At 36.0% G+C, this 4,579-nt stretch overlaps 1 long non-coding RNA gene across 1 annotated transcript; it reads left to right on the plus strand.

The window, feature by feature from the left end:
- Window positions 1-852: 852 nt before the first annotated feature.
- Window positions 853-2,791, plus strand: LOC144639904 (uncharacterized). Its single transcript, XR_013568243.1, has 3 exons — window positions 853-1,005; window positions 1,250-1,410; window positions 2,665-2,791. It is a non-coding gene; the product is annotated as an uncharacterized LOC144639904 (long non-coding RNA).
- Window positions 2,792-4,579: the final 1,788 nt, after the last annotated feature.

Here is a 4,579-nt window from a genome sequence, read left to right on the forward strand (position 1 = left end):
TATTTTTAATGCTAACCCTTACTAAGGGAGTAGTTTTCGTCGGAATCATAAGCTTTTTTATTGTGGTTATGACATCTTGATCACCCACAACCATAGCGAATAAAGATCTGTCATTTTGTGCCATTTGTATTGAAATATTAGTGGGTTTGTCCAGCACCTGGAGCACAAGACTGTTTGCATTTATCTTCTAAATTGGATTTGAAAGCTTTAAATTTTTAATTCTTCCATATGAACTAGAATTTATAAAAGATTTGCAGCCGCCAACAACAGGCGTTTTTCTGCTATAAAGTTTGTAATGAATAATTAAATCTCTACATAATAAAACGAAATAATACCCTACCTTCTTTGAAGGTATGCTTTCAGTCATAACTATCACACATTAACCGCATGTACTATAATGCTCAGAGCCAATATAAGACAGCGCAAGATCGGTTTCATGTCGTTTAGTCATCTTCAGACCTCAATCACTGCGATTTTCAGTAACAAAAACCTTCGATTAATTTGGAGACAGTTTAGTGAAGAGATGCACAACAAAATGTTTGGTGTAGGGCAAGTTGCTAATATTTAATCATTCCTTTTTTACAAAAAGGCCACAGTTTTTTTAGCTCAGAGGTACGGTATTGATGAGCTTACATCGGTTGCGTGTTGATCGATCGATGAACTTGAGAGAGATCGATTCTGAAGTTTGATTGTTTGTCGTTGATCGTTCTGCCGGTTTCAACTGAACTATTGTGTTTTTAAAATAATGAAGCCCGCCTTTTTGCCAAACTTTGCACTGCCTCATACTTTACTGTCCCACACACTCCAGAATAGCGTTTAATTTTGTTTGGCTTGTCTTCTCGTTTTAGATCACTTGTTGTACTGCACGTTGTTCTTTGTTATCAGTCGATATCAGGAAGTTTGCTTGTGTTTTTGTGCTTGTTCTGTTGGTTGTGTCTGCGTCGTCCCGCGATCTTGGTGACCGCTTTCAGAAAAGGAAAATAGAAAATCTGGGAATGTTGGAAAGTAAGTGGATGAGAGTCCAAATATCAGCGTTAAAAATTATCCATAATATGTCTATTATTCATTTTGTATTGTCCAATGTCTTTAACGGTCCAATTACGAGTTTTTACTACCGGCAGGTCATACAACCTTGCTATTGGTAGAGTTGCTTCTTTCGTGCACCATAACTTGATAGTGCACGCTAAAGCATGAACAAATTGTTAATTAACGCAATGATCTAACATGCGTTTGTTTGTTTACATGATAGGTCCCCAGCTAGAAGTGGTGGAGGACCAAGAAATGCAAGATGATAACATTCGCAGGAATGATTGTAATAATAGCCCGTATTGCGCTTTAGGTTGCAGCGGTTATTACGAGTGTAGCAAATGCTGCAACTATTGATTTGTGCACCAACCATGTGACCGCCAGGTAAGTTTATCTACTGGAAATGTTTAATTGTGCAGCCAAAAAAATGCACCTGAAAATAAAATGAAAATAAATAAGTCATTATTACACAAACAGGATATGAAGTTAAAAAAAAAGGAATTCATCAAATTAATCGTGTACTCGAGTTTTAGAGCCATCAACGTGAAATCCGGTAGATAGTGGATAGTGGCGAACGCACGATTTTGTTTTCGGGTCGGATAATTACTAGTTAAGTAATAAGCAGTTGTGTTCAGCGTGGCCATCATTCTCTGTAATGAAACTTAAACAACAAATAAAAATATAGTTGCAATGATAACCAATCAAAAAGTACTTCCCGCCCAGTGTTGTTTCATCAGGAACGTTCTTTTTATGTCGCGATATATATTGTCCCGTGAAAGATCAGCTAACTTGCATTTATATCCTGTTTAGCAAGTGCTTTTGGTGTTTTTTTTTTTCTGCCCCCGCTGCTGCCAAACGTCTTTCTGAAAGACTTTAAGACGGAATCCACCAGGAAGTCGAGTAATGCTTATTTAAATTGGACAAAAATCGACTACCAGAACAATTTAAATCCTATTGCGTTTATTTCCTTCCCTTTATTATAGGTAAAGATGTAAGTAATTATCCGTGATAACACCAACAATAATTCCTGGTCAGAGTATTAGAAAATGAATTTCGAAATTCACAAATTATAGACAAAATCTCACGTGTAGCCATTTTGTAAGTCGTCTTTAAGCGATTCAGTGGAACTTCGAAATTGGTTTTCGATGTTTTGTGTTGTTAGAAAAGATTTCTTTTCATAAGAAATTTGAAGCAGTAACACAAAAGTTTGCAATAAGGTGTAAATGATTTTGGTACAACAATTTCTTATCAGAGTCTTAGAAAATGAAATTCAAAGTTCACAAGCTATAGGCAAAAGCTCACGTCTTTTAAGCGATTCAGTGGAATTCAGTGGAACTTCGAAATTGGTTTTCGATGTTTGGTGTTGTTAGAAAAGATTTCTTTTGATAAGATATTTGAAGCAGTGTCACAAAAGCTTGCAATGAAGTGTAAATAATGTTGGTACATAATTTTGTCCAATAACTACTCGAAGTTCTGGCGGATTCCATCTTAAAATTCTGGTTGTAAACTTTCTTCCACCCCCTTCCCCAGTAGGCTGCTGTCAGCATTTTTTATAAGTCATCCCCGCCCATCCTTAACAACAAAGAAGAAAACACAAGATAAAGACTCATAATTACTTCTTCTTTCTGTTAATTACAGATTACTGATGTAACACCTGGCGTGTTCTCAAGAAAGAGTGATGCCTTATATACTAAAGGCTCACTTGGTGATGGTGGTATTTGCCATTTTGTAGTTAGTTTTGAATGGAAATAAAAGTGTGCTCATTTCCAAGTGTATTTTGTACTTTCCAGAACTGGTAGGGATGAAGGAATTTTGGCCCTTTTGTCGGTATTATCAAAATTAAAACTTGACTGATAATGCATGTTTTATTGTTCTGTCAAACTTTTAACAAACCTCACATACTACCGTCAAGACTAGGGGGAGGTGGGTTGTCTTTTCATAACTCTTTCTTACTTTCTCACTTTCAAAAACGTTACCCTTTTAGAGATCTCAATGGAGTTGAGGCATTTACGGTTAACAGTTGATATTTTGGTTTTTTTACGGCTAACAGTTATTTTTTTTTTCCATTACGGTTAATGGAAGTGTTAAAAATGAATTTTTATTTTTCAAACAAAAAATCAAAAAATAATTTCCATTGGTATAAAACATATTTAAGATCTGAGGACCATCAAATTGAAGATGTGTATATACAGAGCAACAGTCAGAGCTGTCAAAATGTCTTTTTACTAGTACCATGACACATCCGGCAGACACTTCCAACACTTTCGGCCTTTCTAAGCACCCAAACATATAAAAGGCAAGCATTGGCGATGAAACACCTGACTGACCACAGAAAACAGAAAACCCCACGTATGGATACAAATTCCATTGTATGCGGCGGCTTTACATACGAACCCAGTTTAATCACATGTCCATGAAACTCCCTGAACATGGAGGGCATTAACTAGTGGAAGACATTTTTTTACTCCTTTATATGCAGCTATTTTGGGGTTCAAAACAACGCTTCCATCGAGAGAAACTAGATGCTGGAACTAATGCAAATTATTTCGCCTTCAAACATTTTACAATGGTACACCTTAATACAAGAAAAATCAATCAATGTTCCAAGCTTAAGCCTTACATGTAAACCCAGGATAAATTTGTGTTTTAATTTGCCGATTAATTGTTGTCAACCATTTTATTATGTGCTTTCGTGCACCTTTGCAGAGTAATTATTACTCGCCCCGTTGACTATGCATAATCAAGCGTAAAACTTAATTCCTCCCTTCAAAACGCTAGGCTAACTACACGAAACAAAGATAACATAGAGTATGCCCATGCCCGGTAAATGATTCTACTGAAAAATATATGCAATATTTTACCACACATCTAAAACGAACTGTCTGAAGAGCATTTGCTTTCCAAAGTATTTTTCCTATAAGTTGTAAGTCAAACAAATATTATTTTTAGCAACGGATAAATTACTCTTCCTTGTCTAGCCTTTTGCTACACGTTGGTTTATTAAGCAGCAACAGCGGTTTCAGAAGAGCTGTCACGACTTAACAGGGATTAAAATCTCACTGCCAATAAAGTATGCCACCCACTCCGCCCAAAGCGAAATCCAGAACAAAGCAATGTTTCATAGTGATACCACCTCGGTACCTTACAAAATGTTTCATCAAATGAACCAGTTGAATTTTCAATAAAGGGAACTTCTCAGATAGGTACCTTATAAACTGGTGGAAGCTTATTTATTCTAGTTATGGGATTGTTTTTAAAACGTACATAATAAAAAAAAACAGGGTGATTTTTAAATATGGTACCCGCTCACCCATAACCACAACTTAATGACTTAAAAGAGATGAGATGTTTATCTCACCATAATAGAACTTTGCTCAAGGACATTTAGAACAAACAGAGTTTCACAATGATAGTTGTAGAGTGAAAAGAAGCAAGATAGGATCGAACGAATGAGTAACAAACTTGCAAGAAAATTAGTAAAATTGTAACATTTCTTGCCCGCTGGCCCTATCCAACCAACAAAAAAAACGTCCCTTACACATTTTTATTTCTG

The sequence above is a fragment of the Oculina patagonica genome, unplaced genomic scaffold (assembly GCF_052425735.1).
Source record: "Oculina patagonica isolate OP01 unplaced genomic scaffold, crgOcupat unplaced1479, whole genome shotgun sequence".
NCBI lineage: Eukaryota > Metazoa > Cnidaria > Anthozoa > Scleractinia > Oculinidae > Oculina > Oculina patagonica.